The sequence below is a fragment of the Amblyomma maculatum genome, chromosome 3 (genome assembly GCF_055883805.1).
Source record: "Amblyomma maculatum isolate TAMU_Amacu chromosome 3, ASM5588380v1, whole genome shotgun sequence".
In the NCBI taxonomy this organism is placed as follows: Eukaryota; Metazoa; Arthropoda; class Arachnida; order Ixodida; family Ixodidae; genus Amblyomma; species Amblyomma maculatum.
This window is the reverse complement of record NC_139346.1, coordinates 178,725,998-178,752,244: the sequence shown is the minus strand read 5'-3', so window position 1 is coordinate 178,752,244 and position 26,247 is coordinate 178,725,998.

The following is a 26,247-nucleotide window of genomic DNA, read 5'->3' as shown; positions in this document are numbered from 1 at the left end:
GCTTTGTTTTCTTTCATGGTTGTAATTTTTTCATTTGGTCTAGCACCTAGGAGGGAGTATATTCTTTCACGCATGGCGACACAATAAGCCCTCAGAAAGGTGCCGGACTCAGCACAGCTCACACGTCATGTTTTTTTCCGGCCGCTAGGGAACAACATGAAAGGTATTGGCCACTCTGTTCATTACAAACATTATTATCAACTGTGCCACCCTTTCAATGGGGCCATTTGTTTTCGTTGCTTAGGTTGCGCTGAGAAAACGAAGTAAATTAGGCGGGATAAGAAAGCGAATTTGTCAGTGAAGTGTCCTCATGTCTTGTTTCTTATTTGTTTGTCTGGTAAACCTACCAGCAGCTAAAATAGGAGTCATGCAGGCATGTTTTTGAGGAAACATTCAGGCATCACCCCTTTCTGTGTGGCTAAAAAGCGAATGTGATGAGCTAAACGCTTTCTCTCCACGTACATCCATCTATCCGGTATAAACCACCTATTTAGACCCATTACGGTCACGTGCTTCTTAGCTACGCCAGTATAGGGCAATATCATCAAACACGCTCTGCACACATCTGACTTGTGTGACAGGTTGCGTAACTATGTGCGTCGGCCTGTGACCATGCGGCACCACGGGCTAACACCTGTGCTGGTTTTTTTTTTTTGTTTTGTTTTTTTGTCATCTTCAAACTTCGGCGTTCAGGCCAATTCTGGTGTTTGCAATGTTGACATCTCTGACACTCAGTTTGCTGAAAATTGGAACCTTCAGAAAAACATGACGGACAAAACGGCCTCTACATATGTTGATACAGCAAGCGAAATTTAATACCAAGGGTGAAAATAAAGGGAGCTGCGGGTGGTGCAGTGGCGAAACAGGCTTTTCGTTAAGGAATAAACAAAAGCCAGCATGCAAAAAAATAAATAAATATACGTGTATTATTGTGAGGCGCTTACTGTGGTCCGCCAATTTACCTAATTTAAGAAAGCAAACATGCAACAAATATCAAAAGCACTGCAAGGTGCCGAGGGCAAAGTTTTAAGATAAAAACAGGAAACAAAACGCGTGAAAATATCTTACTTGTCACTGAACACGAGGCCTCATATTACTCACTGATCAGCATAAGCACATTAGCATTTCACTTGCATCGCTCTGCGGGCAAGTGAAAACAGAGTGAAAACAGGGATCATGTTATACATGTATAAACTCGTACTTCTAAGTTATTAATGCCTATGTGCAGGTTTTTCCCAAGGGTCAACAGTTGAGTAAAACTGCACAGCATGTATAAGTTTGCAAAAAGCGATCAGTGCTTATATATTCTCTGGTTCTGAATTTGTGAATAAACTTTTGTCACCTTTCGTGGATATTGACTAAGCAGCTACAGTACAAATGCTGGGATGCAACTTAGACAACCTCAAAACGTTATTGTTGTGTTGTGCATACCTAGTCATTGTAACAAAAAAAAAAAAACAAATTCTGTGAATGCTTTTAGAGAAGTTTTTTTTTTTTTTTTTTTTAACTTCGAATGCTTTGGTATTACATGTACCCCGGAAAACCGTCATTTTTCTAGCTAATCAGAACTGGGTGTTAGTTGAGGACAGCTCAACTCGTGGTTAAGGCAGGCCGGTTAAAAAATCTTGAGTAATACGTAAAACCTTCTCCAAAAGCTAATCATGGGACAATGGCTTGCATGTTTGTACGTCGACAGAACTGTGAATTCTAAGTGTGCTCCACTGTTCCGTTCGTTTTGTTTCGCCGTTGAAGATGATTCGCGTTGCCCCATTACCGCCGAGCTCATTAGCGCGACCAACTCTCTTTGACCGCACACAACGCTCATTTTCTGTAATAAGAAGCTGGGCGTCAGATCATAGTGCAACAAAAAAAAAAAAACCACCACATTTGAGTCCACCTTTTGGGAGTTGAGAGCAGCTCTTCAGTTCTTGTCTTCACCCTTTTAATGCTTGCTTTTGTGGACACAACGAGAATTTGTGTCATTAGGAGCAGACGTCGTCGCATAGCTTTGCCTAATGGCATGGGGTAAGATGGAATCCAAAGACACACTCCTCCTGCACCATTAAGGTATCGCGGTGAAACTTTGTTCTGCAGAGCCACGAATCCATCAGCCCTAGTTTTTCAGGAACGTCGTGCGCGCGAAGAATGTCATTTCAGCTCGCCGACCTCATAGAGACAGTAGTCTGGGAAGAAGCGCTCTACCTCTGTGATTCCGCCTAGCAATAACCTGGCCCACTTCAAAAGGCAGGGTCTAGTGCCTCAAAAGGAGCCGTCCCGACGCACTCTTTCCAGGCAGAAACTCCCTTCCCTTGCGCCCTGACCGTCTTGACCTCCGCCCTCGCTTGCGTTAATGAAAAGAACCGGCAGCCCTGCTGTGCCACTGGTTCAAGCGTGTGTCGTGAAGTGCAGCGTATTCGCCTAATTCCAGTGAAGCCACGCTAGTTATTTCTCTGTCTACTTCCTTTCGAAGCCTAAAAGCTCGGTGTGTTAATACAGGAGCTCCATCACATTGCATTGCAATCTAAAGTTCTCACTGTTAAAGGGCAAATGTATCGACTAGTCTTCGATGTTACGCTAAAGTATAGGCCAATTCATGACGGCCGTGTAGCCCCGAAGTAGGCGCCAGTGTCATGTTTGGGGCAGTCGCTGTCAGGTTGTCTTCTTGCAGCACGACCATTTTCGGTCTAGACCTTTGCAAGGTTGTTCTTGGCCCTACGGGGCTGGGACTAGTAAATCAACGCCGCTTGCGTCGCATCCATCACCGCTTCGGTGGTGGACGACGGCTGTCGCGACGCGCGTCTTTCTATCCCTCTTCTTGTTCATTCTTCTCTATTTTCTCTTCTGTCCGCACGAGGCAGTAGTAGGCCCATGCATTTTTTTTTTCTTTCTTCTTACAGTCGCACCAACAGACCTCAACCAATATGCTGCGCTGAAGTGAGTCATACTCGGTTTCTTGATCGCCCGGGAAACTGAAACGACTGTACACGACCTATACGGCACGCACATGTGAGCGGTCGTGTTTATGGGAGTTTCCGCTTCCCCACGTGTGCTCTAATGCATACGCACTCAGTTTTATACTTTCTAACAAGTGGCGCCGTGCCTATATGACAAAATGTTCAGAGCGGCATTAATCCATGCGTACAGTGCTGTGTATATATGTCACACTCAGGTTTTTTATACCACTAGAAAAATCATAAAATCTGGAAAGAGACATGGATAATGCTCCACAATAAAGGGATATTACTTGATTACTTGTATTTTGTGCAGAAAAATTGACATTGTTTCGCATCGACCTTATTGTGAGAGTGTTGCGTTCCGATTGAATGCAATATTTACAATTTTTCGTTATGATATTGCATTTTGTTAGATTGACGCCTTTGCATTCTTGTGCTCTTCACTTTCCGCAGTAGATGAATGACACCTTTTTGCCAGTTGGAGTCATGGGAGTCATAAGAAGAAAGTTGGTGCCCATTGGATTTCGCATTCGTTGCTCGGCCGCAGATTTAAAGAGAAGACGGCTTGCATGGCCGACTACTCCTTGAATAAGGAAACGCGGACGCACACACTACAGCCGGTTTAATCTTTCCAGAATTCTGTAGCTTTCTGGCTGCTCAATGCTGCACAAAAATTATAAGGCCTTGCTTGAATCCGTATGATTTCCATGAAAACACGAGCCAGTAGACGCCAAAGTGTTGAGAAACAGAAAAGTGGGGATTTTGTTGGTAAAATTAATCGAAGAATGTGGTTTTTAAAAGCGATTTCCAGATTGCACCCGCCAGTAGGCCGCTTGAGATCGCTAAGTGTACATCGAGAGTAGACCAAACCACGCCTTAACGCAAGTGGACCGTAATTGAGATTCGTGGCCTTACTGTTTGAATTTTCACGTACAGGTAAACAAACTTTGATGTGCAGCAAACGTTCGAACGAAATAAATGACAAAGCGGCTTACTCCGCGTTTCTTGCCACTAACCAGAACCGCTTATACCTATATGTTTCCATTATGAGCTCTGTACAATAGGATGACTTTTGTCACCGCTATTTCTTTTGTCTTTTCGCAAAGACCGTACGTTAGAACTAATGCTGAAGGCTCACCTTTGTCCAGTGTTATCGAATAGAGTGCAACGCATGACAGCAGCACAATGGCGCTTACCGGAAGAAAGATATACTCTTTCAATCAATTGCGATCAATAAACTAGTAATGCTAATCAAAAGCTGAGGAGAAGCGGACGACTCGCCAAGAAAAAAAGACTAGGTGGGTCAAATCTTGTAGAGATGAAAATGAAATACCTCGCGGTCAGCTTCCCTAACGTTGACGATTTCAAAGGCCATGCCTCCTGCACGACATTTCTCCAATAGGTATAGGAAGGAGGGAGAAAATGGGGAGTGCTGCCCACTCGTCAGCTTTATTCTTTGTGTGCATAGACATTTGGCACGTCACCCAGACTTTTTGCAGTGGACGAGCGCTTATGACATTCTTTACGCAGTATCTGTATTCATCAGTCACCCTAACAGATGCAAGAAAAATGCTTTGGGCAACACTGGAACGGGCAGTATACTTGTGGTACGCTGGTTTGCGCCGTTGTAGATAATAGCGGCTGTACCTTTTGCAGAATTGGTCTATTGTATGATTTGTTTTGCAATCATGTATTTTCCTGGCAGCAATGTTTTCTCATTTCTAGATGAGCTTCGAGTTCACATATTACCATTATCAGTTCGTGGCCGCGCCCTGTCATTGCTGTAAATTTGCCCCATTATACTTGTAGCTTCCTTTTGGTCATGGTATTCATATCTTCATCTTATTGACGCTAACAACATGCATTAAGGTGATCATGGTGGAAATCAGTTTCCTCTATATTAATAATATTCCATTAATTTTGCCTCTTTTGTAGTATTTCACTCTTCACACAGGTGTGGTGATATAAAGGATGACAATACCACCTGTGACTGCCTTTTGTTGCCAAAAATCAGAAGTATGCATGAGGGCTAATTAGTGACTCCAGCGATACCTGCACAGTACCAGTGTAACACCCTCCACTTTGAGAATAGAGGCACGCTGGGTAGATTTCTTAATTGAGGAATATATTTTTGCTCAACGCGTATGTATTCAATTCTATTGTTAATATTTTTGAGCGTTCATGCAGGATCATGACTCCCATTTGGGAGTGACTTCTTTGCCCAATCTGCGGAAAGGGTTTGACGACTAAATCGTTCTTCTCGTTAAGAAGCTGGCAGGAACTCGTTAGCAGCTGTTGATCCTTGCATGCCCAAAGTGTATGTTCCTGCGAAGCAATTTAGGATTTTTTCCTATTCTTGCATTTCGAGTCTACTTCTCTGTTGTTGATTGCATGTAATCTATGATTACTCACGAAAGATCCTTCTTAAATTATTGTGGGCATTTTATTATGTGCTACAGTTATCTCTGGCTGAGTTAGAGGAAAGAGACTCTTCCCTTTCTCGCAGCCCTTGGTTATTTCAATGTACTCGAGATTACAGTGTAAGCTTTTTTTTTCAGCACGGAAAAGAAAACACAGCGGCTGAAAAAAAAAAAAAAAAAAGCTTACACCGTAACCTCAAGCACAAGAACGCTGCCGAAGAAAGGACCACAAGGACTGCTCGTGTTTGTTTCACTTATGATTTCAATCTACAATAGCGTGAAAGTCAAAAAAAAAATAGTTTTCTTCAAGCATTCTGCAGGCACTTCACCAGGGTTTTGGTATCTGAACGCGAACTTGGGACAGAGAACATAGCTAGCATGTTTGCTGTTTTTCGGTAACGTTTTGCCCAGAGCCACATTTAGGGTAAATTTGCATTTCATAAGCTCACACGCACCCCACCACCAAAGCCGAATCAGTACGAAACAATGTGGACAGGAATCCAGTGCTCCAATGTATTACAAGCCCAAGCCTCATTCTACTGCTTTCTTACGTCGCAGTAAATCATACAAGACGCTGGAAAAGTGTGATAAAGTAGCATGTCGAGTGTATCGCGGATACAGGCGCGCCGCCCAGAAGAGAAATTCGAGGCAGCGTCACAAGCAATTCTTGCGCATATCTGATTTAATTGCAGCGAATAGTTCCTTCATTTATTCTGAACAACTAAGGTCCCACAGAAGCTCTGATGCGGTGTCCTAGATTCTGCTAAATCAAATTATCTCAGCGCTGATGAATATGAAGAGGCCCTTGCCTGCCCAGGATACCCGCGATAAGCACTTAAGATTGTTTGGTTAATCAATAATGGCCGGCGAAGGCTGGCTTGCCAGGACGAAAGATGCAAAAAAACGCTGGAATGCAAATCACAAACCCTGTCATTTCCTACTTATTTGATTACAGAGCGCAAACTACTTCGAGCACAGCCTTGCTTTGCTAATCTGTGGTTGCCATTGCGTGCATATTTTTGCATCGACAGTGCCGCGTATCTTCGTACTTTGCTTATAAAGCAGACTGTTGCCTGGCGATATGCCCGTCAATTTGCCGGCAACTACTTCATCCTAGCTGCGAATGAGGTCCAATACAAAGGAGCAGCATTTCTTTTCGAACATCATTCTGGGGCTTTTTAAGTTAGCAATGAACGATTGTAGATAGTTGATTTTTTCGTCTTATAAGAGGCATTTCAACATATCTGCAACGGCATCTCAACGCGCAGCGTCACCAATCAACTCGTTTCTTTGCTTTGGAGCAAAACAAAGTCTCAAAGTTATCTGCGCCGTCTCAGCACGAGAAAGAGTGTGCCTTGTGTGCGGGGAGTCACTGATTCACTTAGCGCTTAGTACAGATCGGGCATCTCTGACATTCCTAAAACAAACTGGGAAGAGGTCGAGCTCGATCCATATAAATGCTGCAGATGGCGATGGTATGTAAAGAGCTTGAAAGGCTGTAGCATATAAGACATACTTTCATGTATGAGGAATGTAATTAAGTGTTGTTCTTATTTACCCCGTCCATTTATTTCGGTTGGTGCTTGCGTGCTTTTTCAGCTCACAACCGACAGTGTTCCTATTTACTGAATGGAAAGGGACCACGTATTAACAGTCGATTATATATAGGAGACCTTCTCTAACCTCTCAATGCCACAAATCTCTGAACTAATTGTACCTAACCTGACGCATAAATCGCAATAGCGTTACTCATATATCGCATTTTTACCAGAACTCAAACTTAACAATGCACTGATATTGTAGCGCTTACAAAAAACGAAATTCCTCCCGATAACATACAGGTGAAGCTCTTTAACACTAGAGAGTTACAGCCCGAGTTTCTATTTTATTTTGTTTTCGCTTGCGATTTATACTTTTCTCCAAGAAAATATATTATGACGAAAACCTTGCGCGTTTCCTACATGTTGTCATTTATCGGACGTATCCACCTCAATGTTTCTGTCCGTAATGGCGAATGGAGTCTTCTACGTGGACGCCTCCGGCCCGCATCATTGGGGTTGGTGCACGGCCGCAGTCGTTCATCAAAACATTGTAATAAATGGGCTCACTTTCCGTGCACACAACATAACACAGGCGGAAGAGGCTGTCATCGCGCTAGCCGCCGCTGATAAGGGCTCACGGGTCTTCATGACCGACTCGAGGGTTGCCTGCCGCAATATCGAGCAGGGGTATATATCGCACTTCGCCAGCAAAATTTTACAAAACAGCGATTATCTCGATGCCCCTGCGCATTGAACGATTATCTGGACTCCGGCTCACACCGGGCCTCGAGAGAAACGAAACAGCCGTTGCCGCCGCCTGCGCGCTCACTTTCCGGGCACCAACCTCGTCTCCCACCGATCCGGACTCCGAGCTCAATCCCACCTACACTTTCAAAGAAATAAGTCAATTCTATCAATCCAGTCATGCAATCTATCCTAAACTCTGCAAGGGCCTCAGAAAGGCAAAGGAGCGCATTCTCCTTCGCCTTTACACCAACACTTTACTATGCCCGGCAGCATCAAAATACTTTGACCCGGCTTGCACGGGAAAATGCCCTCACTATGAGGAAAAGTCATCGGACCCGAAAAAAGCTAGAACCCTCTTACGCTACCTATGGCTTCAAGACTGCCAGAACCGAGACCCCCGTATGCTACAAGCAGATAAATGAAGGTGAAATGAGGGTACTCGTTATAATACATGAAGGAAAGAAGCCAACAGTCGGCGAGGCCAAGGAAAGCATTGGGGATTGTATTTTGTCTTTTTTTTTTAATTTTTACTTCGGTAATAACATAAATTAGTGATATAATGGCTTTAGGGGACAGTTAAACACAAAGTAGAAGGAAAAACAACGTGCCGATGGTGGGAACCGAACCCACGACCTCCGAATATCGCGTCCGGTGCTCTTCCAACTGAGCTACATCGGCCGCTGTCCCACCTGCTACTTTCTTGTGTATTAATGTTGTCTGTATACGAACCTTGAGAGTGTTCACCAGCGCCGTCCTCAACCATAGTGGTGGGCGTGGAACATCCTGTGTTACTGCCAGCGTCACGTAGAACGTGATCAAGAGCGAGGGCGAAAGCTGTGCTAAAACCCTGTTACGCTAACTATGGCTTCAAGCCTGCCAGAACCGAGACACCCGTAGGCTACAAGCAGGCTACATGCAGCTCAGTTGGAAGAGCACCGGACGCGATATTCGGAGGTTGTGGGTTCGGTTCCCGCCATCGGCACGTTGTGTTTCCTTCTACTTTGTGTTTATCTTTCCCCTAAAGAGATTACATTACTAGTTTATGTTATTACCGAAGTAAAAAGTTAAAAAAAGACATAAGGTACAATCCCCAATGCTTTCCTTGGCCTCGCCGACTGTTGGCTTCTTTCCTTCGTATATATATATATATATATATATATATATATATATATATATATATATATATATATACATGTATACACATATATAAATGTTTTTCATCATCCACCTCAATGCATACGAGTGCTTCCACCAGTTCGCCTAAGAATCGATAGGTTGGGGTGCATTTAGGTAAGCCGAGAGCTGCCTTATAAGCCTGTCTGATGAGAGCATCCACCTTGTCTGTCTCTGTTTTTGTTAGATATAAGTACGGAAGCGAGTAAAGAATGCGGCTTATAATAAATGCCTGTACTAAGCGCTTGAGGTCATCCTCGCCCAATCCACGGTGCTTGTTGGCTATGGGCTTGATTAGGCGGGGGGTGTGATGTGTGGTGTTAGTGATTCTGGAGAGTGTATCCGTCTTAAGGCCGTCTTGTATGAACATACCTAATATTCGAAGTTTGTGAATTTGTGGTACTGGCTGCCATGTATGGTGATGAACATAGAGGGGTGGTGGTCTGGTGGTGCTTCCGCGGGCTTGTGTGGAGTATCAGGAGCTCGGATTTGGTGAAAGAGCATGCAAGGCGTATTGAAGCTGTGCATCTCGACACCATGTCCGCTTCCTCCTGAAGAGTTTCCTTCATGCTAACTATATTCCCATTGGTGGTCCACAGGATGATATCATGTGCATATAAAGAATGGGAAAGGTTTGGGATCTGTGACAGATTTTTAGCCATAGGTTGAGTGTGATGGTAAATAAAAAAGGGAAACGGACTGATCCATGCGGGGTGCCTCTGTTAGTGGGGGTAAGGGTGGGGAATTTTAGTGGACCGAATCGAATTTATGCTGTGCGATCCCAGAGAAATGCTAAAATATAAGCATGTGTTCGATTTCCCACATTCAGAGTGGATAATGCATCCAATATAGAGGAGTGATAGACATTGTCAAATGCCTTTTGCAAGTCTAAGAGCCAGCAATGCTCTTGTGCGTTTGCAGTGTCGGGGAGAGAGAATGTCTTCGGATATCTGTGGCATGGCATCTTGGGTGCATAGGTGGCTGCGCAAACCTAGCATTGTGTGAGGAAGAAGGTCGCGGGTTTGCATGTGTGTATGTAGCCGATTCAAGACAATGTGTTCAAAACGTTTACCAAGACATGAAGTTAGCAAAATGGGTGTAATGTTTGATAGAGTGAGCGGTTCGCCGGGTTTAGGAATAAAGGTAGCCTGAGTGTGTGTCTACTCTGCCAGAGTTTGTTACAGAGTTCCGTTATTGCCGGGAATGAGCTTTAATCAAGGCTTATAAGCGTTGAATAATTTGGTCGTCCTCACGACGCGATGCGGCCACTCGCGCCACTTAAAATGGGAATACGCACGCCAGAGTCTGCTAACGAGTTACCAACCACACTGCCGAAGCTCCTAAAGCTCCCGATTTATTCTTCTGAATGTCACAACAAAAAACGTGACTAGGGGTACAAAAAGTTTTGATATCATAGCACACTGACACCAAGGAAAGAAATTAAACAGGGCCTAGACGCATTGGCCATATTGTCTTCCTTGCAACGCACATAGCTGTTATTATGAATTCCATTGATACGCAGGGATAAAAAATAGAGGGGTTGAACGTTGCTGAACAAAATATCGAGAAAAACGTAAAATGGCTTAGCAGAGCTATGTCTGGATATACGTACCGAAAAGCAGTGTCTACCCAACACCTTTAGTCTAGGAGGTGTTGGTTTACCTAGGGATCAGAAGTTAATTTCTCGTTATCTGCGCCGTTCGCCAGCAAAGTTTCCTTGGTTTCCATGTCGAGCGCATCTCAGATCACCGGCGTTCTATAATTCGTTTACAGGAAAAGGAAGGCGCAGCATCTGTCACTCACGAAAGGCAAAAAGCGCCGCCTGGAGGCGGTACCTTTGTTGAGCAGCACAACAGAAAACACAACCAAAAAGCGGGCAAAGATAAACACCGTGTCACCCGCTGAAACCAATCAAGTTCAAAGTCATTTTCGTCATTGTTTTGCAAATAGTCTCTGTACATAACCCTTTCTGTACATAACCACGTGTAATAAATACCACGTCAGAAAAAAAAAAGTACGGGGCGTGGTGCAGCGGTAGAGCGCTCGGCCGGGAATCCAAGGGATGGAATTTAGATTCCCGGAAGCAGACTGATCTTTCTTTTTTTTTAATAAGAAGGAGTCACACACCTCTGAAACGTTGCTAGGCAACGCTGGCAGAGCTTGGCGAGGGTGCTGAGCAGCTGGCCTTGGCGGTGACGTCACACCGTCGCGGCATACGGCATACGTCACTCGGTTTCGCACATGCGCAGAACTGACAAATCTTTGCACCGGCTCACGCGAAGCTCGGCTCCGAGCCTCATAGTGAAGCTTTTCGCTTCAAAAAATCCAGGATGCATCGTGCCTCTTGCTGACAGCATGACCGCATCTCAACCGCGCTGTCACGGAATCCCCCTGCTTGGCTTTCCGCTGTCTTTATTAAGGCTCATTCTCAAGCCGAGCACATTTCACGGCCCGCGATAAAGTCAGCACATGCGCAGTTACGCTACCTCCGCGCGCACCATATTGGAATGGAAGGGACGCGCGCAGTTCAGAAGGCCATGAGGGGCGTGGTAGCCCCACACTGTGTTTGATTATTAATGACTTCCGTCTGTGGGTCCGTTGGCAAATCCTCGTACTCCTATTTATACACTTGGCTACTTTGTTTCCCTAATCTGTCTCATATTTATTAGCCTCCCGGCGTAAACTACTCATTAAGAGATAAATGCCCCACACATATAGCGATAAAAACACCTTTAATCAAGCCGTACAGACGTGCCCACATGAATTAAAAATAACATGTCTTACTCACTGCCCAAAAATACCGGTAGATTCGGTTTTCATTTCACCCAACGATATGAAAGTACAAGTCCGAGTTGGCAGCTCCTGCATTTTCTTTGAGTCTTGTAACGCCTCTTAATCCGTCGACCAATTAGGACGCAGCCATACCAGCTGTCAACTATCGCTTGTCAAAGGCGTGCCAATAATTTTAGCTCACAACGCCGACGCCGACAACGGCAGATTTTCTCCAGAACAGTAGTTTTAACTGGATCGCTTATGCATGCTGCGGCACTTTGAACCTTCGCAAGCTAGGTGTTGAATATTTTTTATCGAACTTCCAATCAAGAACTACCGGCCTGCTACTAAAGCGACTGTCCCACCTTCCGGGTCTAACCCCCGTAGAGCGGGATAGTCACTCTGTTGGACGAATAAAAGTTCTCTCTCTCTCTCTCTCTTTCTCTCTCTCCAATCCTGTACCGGCTAAAGCCGTGCTAGTTGGGCAAGATGTTGTACATATTTGAGCAGGAACACAAAACGGCGATGGATGGAACAAAGGAATCAACTAGATGATGCGTTGTCATGCGCACACCCCATTGCGAATCTAGTCCGCTTCCTAGTGCGGTCTTACGCATGGCTCTGTGTTTCTATTTTGCACAGGGCAATTCTAAGGTAATTAATGTCGAAAAGGAGAAGCGGCTTAACTGCACAGTTGATCGAATAGGTCGCGGTTGCTGCTCGGATGATTTAAAAACAAGAATTTGCTTTGATATGAGGAACCCACAGGTGTGTTTTCATGTTGCTAATAGCTTTCCGTGTGACCCATCCTGTGAAAAGGGACACCAAGTGTAATGGACATATGAATATAGACCACGTACGTCCACGTCGAATAAGCAATAATTTTATGAAAATCACGTGTTTGGCCTAGTCACTTATCCTGATGGATATACTGATCTCGTTGGTCGTTGGTTGTTAAACTGCGAACACGCGGATTAAGAACCCCTACTGTACTTATACAGACTTTCAGCGACTTCTATCCTAATTTAGGCTAGTCATGGCCTGTAATAAACGAAGTAGTATTGGAATAAGTTTGCTGTCATGGGGCGTACTTTGTGCATAAAGAATCAGCAGTGGCTGCATAAAATAGAGCACATAAGCGTTGTCACTCTTATGTTTCTGTAGCAATTGCCACGCTGGTTCCAAACATTACACACGAATGTTCCTCTCCTACAGTGGCAACAAACTGCAAAATGCAGGCGGGCACTAAAGCCGCGACTTTCCCGGGTAACATTTTAGCGGCGAGTTTGTGCTTACCGCTAACCGACGCTCGTTCACTTCGGCCATCGTTAACAAACAGCCGGCCATGAATTTCACGCGACTTAAGTTGCATAGGCTAACGGGCCCAGAACGAGCCAAAAGAAAATCTGCGATAAAGGCTTGAGAAGGAAGAGATGCGTTCAGGAAGCACGTCAACCTATTGAATAAGGAAAATGAAGGTTATGCAAAGAAAGGCAGATATACGAAAGATGGGCAAGGATAGAATTGAAAGGGACAAAAATATGTTGCTGTGGGGCCCCTGTTTCTTGAGGTTCCATCGTTACGCTGAATCCGGGTCTCCCTAATCAAACTGGTGCATGGAGTATAGCAGCTAACAAGGAAAGCTGACGTACAACTTCCACAATAAAAGAGGTCTCTCGGTAGAAATAATTGCCAGCGGGCGGCTAGCTTGTTTGCAGAGTGCCGCGCGGAGGTATGATTGAGGGCCACGGGAAAATGTTTTCTGTGCCTTTCTGGTGCTGTCATTTGTGCGCCTGGCAGAATTTCGCTGAGCATGGCGCAAACGAGGGCACTCCACGTGTCACTGTTAGCCTGCAATCGTTTTCTTATTCCCCGTCATTATCTAAGGCTTCGTTTTCATCGGTAATTGGGGAGACGAAACAGGGCGAACGTCTTGCAGAAAAACAGCCTCACAAGTGTATGCCACCATGCCCCGACGTGACGAGTATGTGATGCTGTTTTGCTTTGAAAAGCGCAACATTACAGTGGCACTCGTCTTTGGAAGCACGGTTCTCATAGCTGGTGTCGTCACGTCGGGCAGTAGGCTCTGACGCAACCTGGTAGGTCTCTTTATGCGATAAGAAGATAGGAAGGTGAAGTTATTGCACTCGTGGTTGGATATTTTTACTTGGGTGATATCGCAAACGCTTGTCATATCTGAGCCGTAAGCTACGGAAGCGCTTCATAAGCGTGGCAGTTGCGCGGGAACCCGTCTGTGCTAACCACCGCAGTCAGTAGCTTTGCCGGAAACATTTTCTGTGGGTGTTATAGGCCTCTGATCGAAAACAATTGGGTGAAAATAGAAATAAAAAAGGAGGGGGAGGGGGATGATGCACTAAGAAAATTTCTGGACTGTGCTGACCTCCAAAGACCTCCTCCTTCCCTTGTTACGCCCCTTCCGCAGGCCAATGTACTTTGTCTTTTGTAACTTATTAATTGATCTATTGTGAGTAAATATGCGGTCTTTTATCGTTTGTGAGATCTTCATATATCAACACATACTGATTTCACTCTGTCCTCAGGGTGACTGAAAATTTTTTCGAAAAGCTGGAAGTGCAATGCTTGTAAATAAGATATGGCGCTCGGCCCTGCCGGTGAAACCTTAAAATTTTGCTTGAAAATAAAAAATAAAAAAGAGAAAGGGAAACAAATATAAGAGGGTGAGAAATCAAGTCTTTCACTTGTAAGCTATTAATTGCATGTTCATCTGTCAACATCAGCAATTTTTCTTATTTGCTTTATTAAACTTTTGCAACATTTACTCACAAAATGGAGGCACACTAGAGAAGAGGACAGATAGTTGGGCGAGTTGTTTTTCGGTTCATACTAGAGAAGGTACAGCGCAAAAAGAGACGCAAGACTAACACACAGACCGCAAAGACAACGCTAGTCTGTGTCATCTTTCAGTTCGTCTTGGGTCTCTTTCTCCACTGTACCTTCGAATGAGAACACACTTGAGAAACTAAGAATAAGCGTTGAAATACAGGAAAGTGCCAAAGACACTTTGACGTTGCATCAGGGTGAGTCCTCTCCCATTCTTTGATGGAAAGCCACACGCTCTTCGGAATAAATGTGGTCCGGCCTCCGGTGAGTAGGTACCGAGAGGCGAGCCCTGAAAACATTGTTCTCTTCTACGCGAGTGTTCCGGTTTGTTACGTTGATCTTCAGTTTTCTCTAGTTGACTATATAGTACCGGGGTTAGTCTTGACAAGATCTGAAAAATAAAACAGTAATATCTCGGCTACGGAGGTCCGCGAATACCTCGACATTTCTTGTGATACTTCCTTTTTCTTTCGGTTTTTGCCCTTAATGCTGTTTTTCGCCTGGCGCAATTTCATTGAGAATCACCTCAATTTTTTCTTCTGTTTCACAGAATTAAAAAGGCAAGAAAAGGCTCATTCTTGATTCTATTGGATTGCCTAGATACAGCCGTTTTCAAATGTTTAGAGTTTAGAAAGAGTTTAGAGAAAAAGTCCAGGGGTCTCCTTCTGAGCTACTTCCTGCTGCTTGTAATGCATGTCCAGTGTTCCGAACGTCTTGATTTAAAAGGAGATTTTTGTCCTACCCTCTCCAATGGGAAGGACCTCCACTAATGCTAAATAAGCGTCGTTACATGGCAGAGAAGCAGAACACCTGGGCTCTACACTTTTGACAAAGGCTGTAATTCTTAAAGCATTCTCATTTCATTGATACCTTCACTGGGCTTACTTATCTTCGATTAGCTGCGGGGCAGATATCGCATGTGATAAAAGTTCACTCCACTGGTCAGAGTGCAAATTGGTCATTCATAACGCTTTGAACCGCGGCAACTATTGCATTTCCGATTAGCTGAAAAAACCCATCTCTGAAAAGCATTTTGCCAAACATTTACCGCTAAAGGTTCTCTGGTACAGCTCGTTGTCTAGCACGATCATTGGAAAAATAAGCTATACACTATTCTTACCTTCTCAGCAGAAGAAGCAGATCGTGCACTCGAAAAACCAATATATTATCTGCTACTCCAAGATTATTTGCTTTCTGCTCATCGTATCCAGCATCGCTATGTATAATTTCTAAAAGGAGAAGAAAGTGACAAATTCTTCTTCCTACGGAGCCTGATAATAAAAGCGAAGCAGAAGCTTACGGCCCCCATAAAGCCACAAAAGAGGGAGAGCCACTGTATAAAGTTCAACGCACTTTTCCCTTTTAGATGAATGTTGTAAATAAGAATCGTCGTTCTCTGAACCTTACATATGTCACCTCATTATATTGTAAGGTAACGCGAAGGTCGGACTTGGGGAATCAGGCTTTATTACAGACCTGAAGCCTTGGTCGCACACTGCAGCCAAACACACTCCGCGATGACGATGGGTATCTACAAGAGGGAGCAGGATGAAGATGAAGCAGCACGTTCAGCAGTGTGGAAGATGAAGCGCCACACAGTGCTCACACTATTTCGCCCGCGCAGTTCAAGCGGCCAGCCTGGCCGCAATTAGTCCGCAGGAATGCGCCGAACAAAAGGTTTCATACGTGAAACGTGGACAACTTCAGTGCCACGGTAACGACAGTCCGGAGGAGGGTAAACAGGGGAGACGCGATAGTTGACCGGGGAGGTTTTTGCAAGAACTGTGTAAGGACCAATGTAACGGTGCTGTAACTTGTCACAAAGGCCAGGAGTGCGTAATGGGGTCCAAAGTAACACCTCGTCGCCGGGACGGAACGAAACTTGGCGATGGGTTGCATCATAGCGGTACTTGCGGTCTTCCTGGCTAGCTTCCGTGTTGACGCGAGCAAGCCGGCGTGATTTGGCCACTCGGGAAAGGAACTGGTCAGGAAGAGAGGATGAGGAACTGGCATGTGTAGAAAGAAAAGAGGCGTCAAGAAAGGTAGCGGGAGAACGGCCGTAAACGAGGAAAAACGGGGTGTAACCTGTGGTCCGCTGTACAGCCGTATTGTAGGCGAACGTAACAAAAGGAAGTATTACGTCCCAGTTTCGGTGGTCCTGGTCGACATACATAGACAACATGTCAGAAAGCGTGCGGTGGAACCGCTCAGTCAACCCATTGGTCTGCGGGTGATAGCTGGAGGTCAATTTGTGATGTGTGGTTGAGGCTTCAATAACTTCGGCTACAATCTTCGACAGAAATGTCCGACCACGATCGCTGAGAAGCACTTGAGGGGCCCCATGGCGCAGTACGAGCGATTCCAAAAAGAAGGTCGCGACCTCATGTGCTGAGCCATTAGGCAGGGAAGCGGTCTCAGCGTAGCGTGTTAGGTGGTCGACGGCGGTGACGATCCAGCGATTACCTCGTGCGGACAATGGAAGTGGCCCGTATAAGTCTATGCCAACAACGGCAAAAGGAGTAGCAGGGCAAGGTAGCGGCTGTAGTAGGCCAGCAGGAGGAGAAGTGGGCCGTTTGCGGCGCTGACATGGCAGACAAGAGGCGACGTATTTTGCCACACTTGAGGCGAGGCCTGGCCAGAAGAAACGGGCTTTCACGCGGTGGTAAGTTTTATGAAAGCCTAAGTGACCGGCTGTAGCATCATCGTGGAAAGCCGCCAGGATACGGGTGCGAAGCGCTCTCGGAATAACGGGGACCCAACGGGTGCCTTCGGAGCAATAAATATAACGGGAGAGCACGCCGTTGTCAAGTTTGAACTTTTGGAGTTGCCTGCGCATCCTAGCGGTAGGAGGGTGAGAAGCACCGGTGAGAAGGTTGATTAGGGAAATACAGTAGGGATCTGCTCGCTGGTTTGAAATAATGGCGTAGCGATCTGGAGCAGCGGCAAGAGTAGCACAGGTTAAGGTTGGGGCTCTGGACGACATTGGGACGTCGAGGGTGCACGCAGGAAGGCTCGAGGAAGCACTAGGTGGCGATTCTGATAGCGGGCAGCGGGAAAGAGCATCGGCATCTCGATGTTTGCGTCCCGATTTGAATATGACATCAAAGTGGTACTCCTGCAAACGCAGAATCCAACGGCCCAGGCGTCCATTCAAATTTTTGAGGGTTGATAACCAGCACAGAGCGTGGTGATCGGTAACGATCGTGAAATGGCGGCCGTAGAGGTAGGGGCGGAATTTCTGAACTGCCCAAACGACGGCTAGGCACTCTTGCTCAGTGATGGTGTAGTTGCGTTCCGCTAGTGTTAGAGTTCGACTGGCAAACGCAATTACCTTTTCCCGAGAAGCGGTATCACGTTGCAGAAGTATGGCGCCGATACCGAGGCTGCTGGCATCGGTGTGAAGAATGGTGGCAGCAGTGTCGTCGAAGTGAGCGAGAACAGGGTCCGAAGTGAGGGCATTCTTTAGGGTTTGGAAAGCTTTTTCGCATTCTTCGGACCAATTGAAAGTAGTACGGTCTGTAAGGAGGCGGTGCAGCGGTGCAGCAATGGTAGCGAAATTTCGAATGAAACGGCGAAAGTACGAAGACAGGCCAAGGAAACTGCGTAGTTCCTTAGTCCGCTGAGGGCGTGCAAAGTTCAAAACTGCAGCAAGCTTGTCAGGGTCGGGTCGAATGCCATCGCGGCTGACGAGGTGGCCCAGGATCTTGATTTCTTTCTTGGCGAAATTACACTTTTTTGTGTTCAGCTGGAGACCGGCGGATGCCAGGCACGTTAATACTTGATCAAGGCGGCATAAATGATCAGAAAAAGTCGCAGAGAAAATAACTATGTCGTCCAGGTAGCACAAGCATGTTTTCCACTTAAGTCCTCTAAGAACAGTGTCAATCATGCGCTCAAACGTAGCGGGGGCATTACAAAGTCCAAAAGGCATGACATTGAATTCGTAAAGCCCATCGGGAGTAGCGAATGCTGTTTTTTCTTTGTCGGCTTCGTGCATCGGTATCTGCCAGTAACCGGAACGCAAATCCAAAGTGGAGAAATATTCGGCGCCCTGAAGACAGTCGAGGGAGTCGTCAATTCGTGGCATAGGGTAAACATCTTTTCGAGTGACTTTGTTAAGTGCACGGTAATCAACGCAAAAACGCACGGACCCATCCTTTTTTTTGACCAAGACGACCGGAGATGACCAGGGGCTAGCTGATGGCCGAATAATGTCTCGCCGGAGCATATCATTCACATTATCTTCTATGATTTTACGTTCTGATAAGGAAACACGGTAAGGGCGGCGGCTAACAATAGAAGTACCTTCTGTAATAATGCGGTGCTGTGCAGAAGACGTTCGGCCCAAGGTCGGAGAAGTGACATCAAAGGAGGCTTGGTGTTTTCGAAGTAATTCCTGCAAAGCTTGGCGGTGAGTCGCAGGAAGGTCAGGATTGATGGTGCCAAAGAGAACACAGAGAGAAGCATCGGAAGAAGCTGCTGGTGAGGAAGAGGGGGCGGTAAGGGTGGTGAGGGACACCGGGTGAATGTCCAGGACACAAGGAAGACATGTCCCTTTAGTCAGCACAATGGGCTCTGGGGAAGTGTTCGAAGCAGCGACAAGCGCTGTGCCATGCTCAAACCGAACAAGACTTGGTGGTAGCGCGATTCCGCGGGTCAGATGGCGATCAGAAGGCACGATTAGCACATCTCCGTTATCAATGTCAGCAGAAGTAAGCGCGACAAGTTGTTCGCATCCAGGGGGCAACACTGAGTTAGTAGCGGCAAGCAGGCGATAACGGGGCTCGGGATGTTCAGAAGACGGATCGCTCTCGTTCATGTAAATGATCCTGTCGCGACACGAAATGCTGGCTGATGCGGCAGACAGAAAATCCCAGCCTAAAATAATTGGGTGAGCGCACGGTGACATCACGGCAAATTGTACATGGTGGCGGACACCGTCAACAAAAACTCGCACAGTACACTTAGCAGAAGGCCGAATTATTGCACCATTAGCTCCACGGAGTTCAGGTCCATCATAAGGCGTTTTCACTTTTCGCAAGCGGGAGCACAAGTCTGTGTGTATCACAGAAACAGCGGCGCCCGTGTCAACCAAAGCTTCAACAGATAATCCTTCAACCCGCACTAAAATAATATTCCAGGGACGTTCCGGAGGATTTTTGGGATGGCCGAAGAGTGCAGTTTTCCCTCCTAAAACTGCAGTGGTCAGTTTTCCGACAGGCGGGGGGTCGTCAGAGAAGCTTGACGGAGAGGCGAGGCTGAGCGGCGAAAAGGCGTAAGAGAACGGCGTCTTGAAGGCCTGTAACCAGCAGGCGGAGCGGGGCTTTCTGGCGGGGGTGATGAACGTCGGGGATAATCGGGGAATGAACGGTGGTTAGAGCCGGAAAAGCGAGGAGGGTAGTCTGCTTCAAATGATTCGTAGCCGCGGCGTTCATTCTGGAGCCTGCGACGACAGAAGCGGGAAATATGGCCTCGGTACCCGCAGTAATAACACACAGGGCGGGCTGGGCGCCAGTTGGGGTAGTATGTCGGCGCTGCGGCAGGTGGTGCCAATGCAGCGACATGAGCAGTGGTAGGCGCCGGTGGCGTAGGCGCTCCAACTGCGGGCGGCAAGGACGTGATCTGGGCGTACGTTGGCACCTGACAAATGGTAGGAGCGACCGATGTTGGCGGGGAATAGGTCATTGAGGCCAGCTCTTCTTTAACAATGCTACGCAGGCCGGCACTTGAATTATGTGGCTCAGATGCAGGGCGGCACAAATTACCTTGAGCCGAGAGCTCTTCACGAATTAATTCGCGAATAAGCACACGGAGGTCAGCTTCGGCAGTGAAACCAAATGAAGTGGGATCAGGCTGCAGGCGTATTGACTGTAGTTCGTCAAGGCGTTGACAAGTGGATATGATGGCATCGATTGTGGTAGGGTTCTGCACGGCCAGGGCGTTGTAGGCGAGTGGCCCAATACCTTTAAGGACGTGCCGAACCCGCTCGGCCTCTGGCATTGTGTCATTGATGCGCCGACAAAGTGAAAGTACATCTTCTATATAAGAGGTGTAGGTCTCATTAGGCCGCTGAAGTCGGGCTTCTAGCTTCTTCTTGGCGGACTCCGTGCGAACAGTAGGAGCGCAGAAAATCTGGCGTAACTTTTGTTTAAAGGTAGCCCAGTCCGGAATCGTCGACTCATGATTTAGAAACCACGTTTTGGCCACATCCGTCAAATAAAAGGACACATTAATTAATTTAAGAGAATCGTCCCATCGGTTGAAAGCACTGACCCGGTCGTAGCTGTCGAGCCAGTCATCAGCGTCGTCGCCGCGGAGACCGGCGAACATCTGCGGGTCGCGCTGACGGCTACTGACAGTCCAAGTGGCAAGGGGAGCTGGAGTCGAGTTGGTAGCAGCCGGAATAGCGGAGTGGCCTTCTTGTGTCATGACGATGGTGGTCGGGGTCAAACGGCGGCCAGAACGAAGCTCCAGGTGGATGCAGGTGACGAAGCAGCGGGGAAATCAAGGCGCACCTCCACCACGTGTAAGGTAACGCGAAGGTCGGACTTGGGGAATCAGGCTTTATTACAGACCTGAAGCCTTGGTCGCACACTGCAGCCAAACACACTCCGCGATGACGATGGGTATCTACAAGAGGGAGCAGGATGAAGATGAAGCAGCACGTTCAGCAGTGTGGAAGATGAAGCGCCACACAGTGCTCACAATATATATTTCTCATCATAACAAACACTCAGTTCTCTTTTTATTCACCCGCTCAGAAGCTGAGATGCATCGTTTGCTCAAAAAAAAAATATCTCTGCTTTACCAGCAAACGGAAACCGTGAATCAGCTAGCACTGGAGCATTTCAATACATGCTAAGTTTCTTCTAAAATGCTAACGCGCTTGCTTACTTGCGCGCGTGTGTGTGCGTGTGCGTGTGCGTGTGCGTGTGCGTGTGCGTGTGCGTGTGCGTGTGCGTGTGCGTGTGTGTGTGTGTGTGTGTGTGTGTGCGTGTGTGTGTGTGTGTGTGTGTGTGTGTGTGTGTGTGTGTGTGTGTGTGTGTGTGTGTGTGTGTGTGTGTGTGTGTGTGTGTGTGTGTGTGTGTGTGTGTGTGTGTGTGTGTGTGTGTGTGTGTGTGTGTGTGTGTGTGTGTGTGTGTGTGTGTGTGTGTGTGTGTGTGTGTGTGTGTGTGTGTGTGTGTGTGTGTGTGTGTGTGTGTGTGTGTGTGTGTGTGTGTGTGTGTGTGTGTGTGTGTGTGTGTGTGTGTGTGTGTGTGTGTGTGTGTGTGTGTGTGTGTGTGTGAGAAAGAGTGTGCGTGCGTGCGTGTATGTATGCGTTTGTGTCGTTTTGCAGTTACACCTGCAAACTATTCACATAGTCACAGGTTACTAATGTCATGCGTTATGAATTTAAATCGCAATACGTGACGTGTTTTCACTCTTTCCTGGCTCAGTCAAGAAGCCAGCAGAGGTCATATTTGGTTGCAGTGTCATCATTACTTCATATTCTATTCTGATCGCCGTACAATACCTTGCCCCACAAGACGATGCGCGACTTCGCGTTTCACGATGTTCAGTTTAGGTTAACTTTTGGTTCTTATAAACCCACATCAAACCTGCTGATGCCTGGCATCATTTAGACAGATGTTTGCAAAGACAACTTCTGTCATCGGACATTTTCGTAAAATACCTGTTGTCTTACAGTCCCTCTAGCATCATATTTACCGGTTTCACCTTCGTACGCAAGAAACTGCAGGTCTCCTTTCCTACCCTCATTCAACCTTTCTTGTTACGAACGCCATTGTAACCGAGACGCAGTCATTTCACACTGGTCCGTCTAAAGTACACTGTTGCTATGTGCATAATCACTAAGCTTTCCTGAAATCAAAGGGACTTCGCTAAAGGCGCCGCAAGAAACGAGTGATTTAACCACAGAAGCCTAATGAGTGTACGCTTGCCCATAGCATCGTGACAGGGAAGCAGGGAGTGCGCTTTAAAACAGGGCGTCCTTGCCCATAGCATCGTGACAGGGAAGCAGGGAGTGCGCTTTAAAACAGGGCGTCCCAGTTGTACTAAAAATTCCTTTTTTTTTTTCTTTAAAGCGAAAGCTTTACTACACCCTACCGTAGCTTGGTCGGCGTTTGTTTCATATGGCCTTGAACGTGCCGAGGCGCACGGCCGCCACGTCGCGCACTTCCCACGTGTGGCGCGAAGAGCCGTCGGCACTCGCTTCTTCTGCTGCAGATTTGCTTTTTATACATCGCACACGTGCTTCTTCGCTACCTTCTTCTTCTTCTTTTAGAGCGCAGCTCTTTGGTTGGTTGGTTGGTTGGTTCATAGGAAGGGAAAGGCGCAGTATCTGTCACACTTGCTCTGTGGACACCTGAACCGCGCCGTAAGGGAAGGGATGAAGGTGGGATTGAAAGTGGATAGAGAGAAAGGGGGGCCGTAGTGGAGGGCTACGGAGTAATTTCGACCACCTGGGGATCTTTAACGTGCGCTGACATCGCACAGCACACGAACGCCACTTCGTTTCGCCTCCATCGAAACGCAGCCGCCGAGGCCGGGATCCGAAGCTCTTTGGCGCCCGTTCCTGGGTTTCGCGGCGGCGTCGGCGTTGTCCCTCGTAACCAGCTCCACTTTCACTCCCACCTTCCTTTGGCGCCCGTTCCTGGGTTTCGCGGCGGCGTCGGCGTTGTCCCTCGTAACCAGCTCCACTTTCACTCCCACCTTCCTTCCTTCCCTTACGGCGCGGTTGCTGTGTCCACAGAAAACGAGTGAGACAGATACTGCGCCTTTCCATTCATGTGAACCAATTATGAAAGGCACGCTTCACAGCTCAAGTGGACTTTCACTCTCACCTTCCTTCCTCCCCTTACGGCGCGATTCAGGTGTCCACAGAAACAAGTGTGACAGATACCGCGCCTTTCCATTCATGTGAACCAACTTTGAAAGGCACGCTTCAGAGCTCAAGTGGACTTTCACTCTCACCTTCCTTCCTCCCCTTCTGGCGGGATTCAGGTGTCCACAGAAACAAGTGACAGTTATGAAAGGCACGCTTCACAGCTCAAGTGGAAGACGCGACCACAAATGGTGCACACTGCAAAAATAATTCATGAATAATGCGAGCGCCCACACCGAACTGCAGGGTAACATGTGCAGTAACCGAGAATTCACACACTCACAGAGAAAAGCATCATATTTTGATGTAGCTTGCTTATATACACCTAGTTCACCACGGTAAAAAAAAAAAAAAAAAACTTCGCTTTTCAAAATATGTCTCGAATGGCATCGTTCCAGCATTAAGCTCTTTGGCGCCTGTTCCTGGGTTTCGCGTCGTCGTCGCCATCGCCATTGTCCCTCGTAACCAGTTGTCTGTAATTGTACATATATGTCTTGCTCAAATTAGTTGCCTAAATCTATAGAAAAGCTGTAACAGCTGACGAGCTGCGCTCAAATTTCGCATTAGAAAGTACCGTAATCGTCGTCATTTTTTTCTTCTTCCTTTTCCTTTTTCTTTCTCTTTCTCTTTTTCTTTTTCTTTGTTCTTCTTCTTCACCCTTCTCCGCCACTGCTGCCCATCTTGCTCGCCACCTGGGACCTCTCCCTTCAAAATGCCCTCGACGCCTTTGTCTCGTCTACTATTGTAAGGACAGTTTACTCAAGGCGGAAGCCCCGCTATACATAAATAACAATATCTATTTAAGTATCCATTGTTACTGCCTGGAGTGACAGTTCTAAACGATGTTGCTAAATTGTTAATAACTAAACGTAACCACCCCCTTCAAAATACTCCTTTCTTCTAGACGTGGCTGTTGTGTCCTTGAGTTTTGCAGACAGGAGTCGCCCGCTTTTGCTTTGTCTGCTTAGATTTAGCCGAGTTAAACCTTTCTCAAATATTTTTCGATAATCTACGCCAATTTCAATTCGAGGTGATATTTCGTTTTTCTTTGAGAGACTTACCGTGCCTTAAGAAGTTTACAAATGTGTACGTCCTACTTCCCGCCTTTGTAAAACGAGGTCAAGAAAGTTCGCCTTTTTCCAATCTTTGCCTCCCTCCCCGTTCCGTCCTTCTTGTCGATTCTAAAAAAGAAAGGAAAAAACGTTCTGAAATCAGGATGAGCTTCTGTAATCAGTCTGGATTCGAAAAAGCCAAAGCCAGGCATTTCCATGTCTTACAGCCCATTCTCACTGACCTCATCACATATTCCGCCCACATTACACGCAGGCACACTTCTTTAGGGCATGTGTCCTTCCGCTGCATTTCTTGGACTCTACGAAGCACTCTTCTTGGGTTGTGCCGCCAGAAGACGAGAAGGAGCCGAAAGGGCGTGAGAAATTTTAGCAGTTAAACACGAGTTAGTGGCTAGGAGGTCACGACGTCGGGTTTAGTGGAAAAGACAGCAAGCATGCCGTGGCGACGTTAAAAAGAAGCACGGCTCGCCAAGTAAAGAAAAATGAAGACTATAGTACATTTCCTAGGCTACAAAGACACGGGGATGCATAACAGACACATGCACGCATGTGCACAGGTACGCACATTCCGCACGCAAGCGGGCAAAAAACGCACACCCACGGGAATATGTACAGGAAAGCCAATCTGTTCCACTTAAACGAACATCGCGAATTGGTGTTTTTTCCTTCAACACCATCTGCTTTATTTCACTTATTATTATCATGCCACCTCACTTTCATTTTACCACACTAGATGTGTCAAACACCATCGTACAGTATTTCTACGCCATTCAGTAGACGTTGGAAGAATGATCCACCTTATGCGTGCCATAAAGTAGGGAAGGGATAGTAAATGAAAGGAAGAAAGAAATAACAAGACCAGTGGTTAGTTCAAAGGGCATTTTCTTGCGTGCCGGCACAGCTCATCATATTCATAAAGTCCGGGTCGCGTGCTCCAAAGCAGCTCTCGTGATCGCTCCTTCCACCGCCTCACTGCAAAACGTTCAAGTGAAGAGAGCCAATCTAGATGGACCTCTAGCTTCGTGAAATGGAGACAAGGTAGAAGATATGGGCAAGATAAGAGGAAATTGCAAATAAAAAATAGGCACGGGGGATAACAGCTAGTAGCGTTCGAGCTTACGTTGCCGCGGCTTTATAACATCCCTTTCTGACTGTCTTTTCCTCTGCCCCTTTCTGCGACCAACATCACTTCTGCGAAACGAAACTACAGTGCACTTTTCTTTTTCTCTTTCTCTACGATGCCATACTTCACAAATGCGCCGCAGTGCGGCCATATGCAGCACAATGTTCGAACTCTACAACGTTGCTCTTTTGCACTCAGTGACACCGCGTAGAGTTAGCAAGATGTACAACCACACAAAGAAGAGAATGCACATCGAAGTGGAACAGAAAGTGTGGTCTCGGTCTCATTGAAACCGTGCAGCCATGCGAATTATATAATTGATGGAAACTAACAAAGAAACCACGCACAAATGTCACATTTAAGAGGGGCTTCTGACGTTCAACACTTCCAGTATATCTCATCGAAGTCCGCTGGGAAGCGCCAATGCGTGTGGCGTCATCCAATTGCGAAATCTTCGAGCGCTTCGAGAAGACATTTACAATATGACACTTAGAGAGTGACGATGCCTAGCTTCCTGAACGCTGCACAGATTTAGAATAGCAGTGTGTGAAAAAGAAGTAAAATAAAAAAGAGAACGATGTACTCTCTGGCGCCACCCCTGATAAGCTGCAGAGCACTCGGAGCAAATCCTACAACATAGATGCATTCGCACGCGCTGTTCTATGTTCGCGTAGCAAGAATGCACACAGCGGCAAACA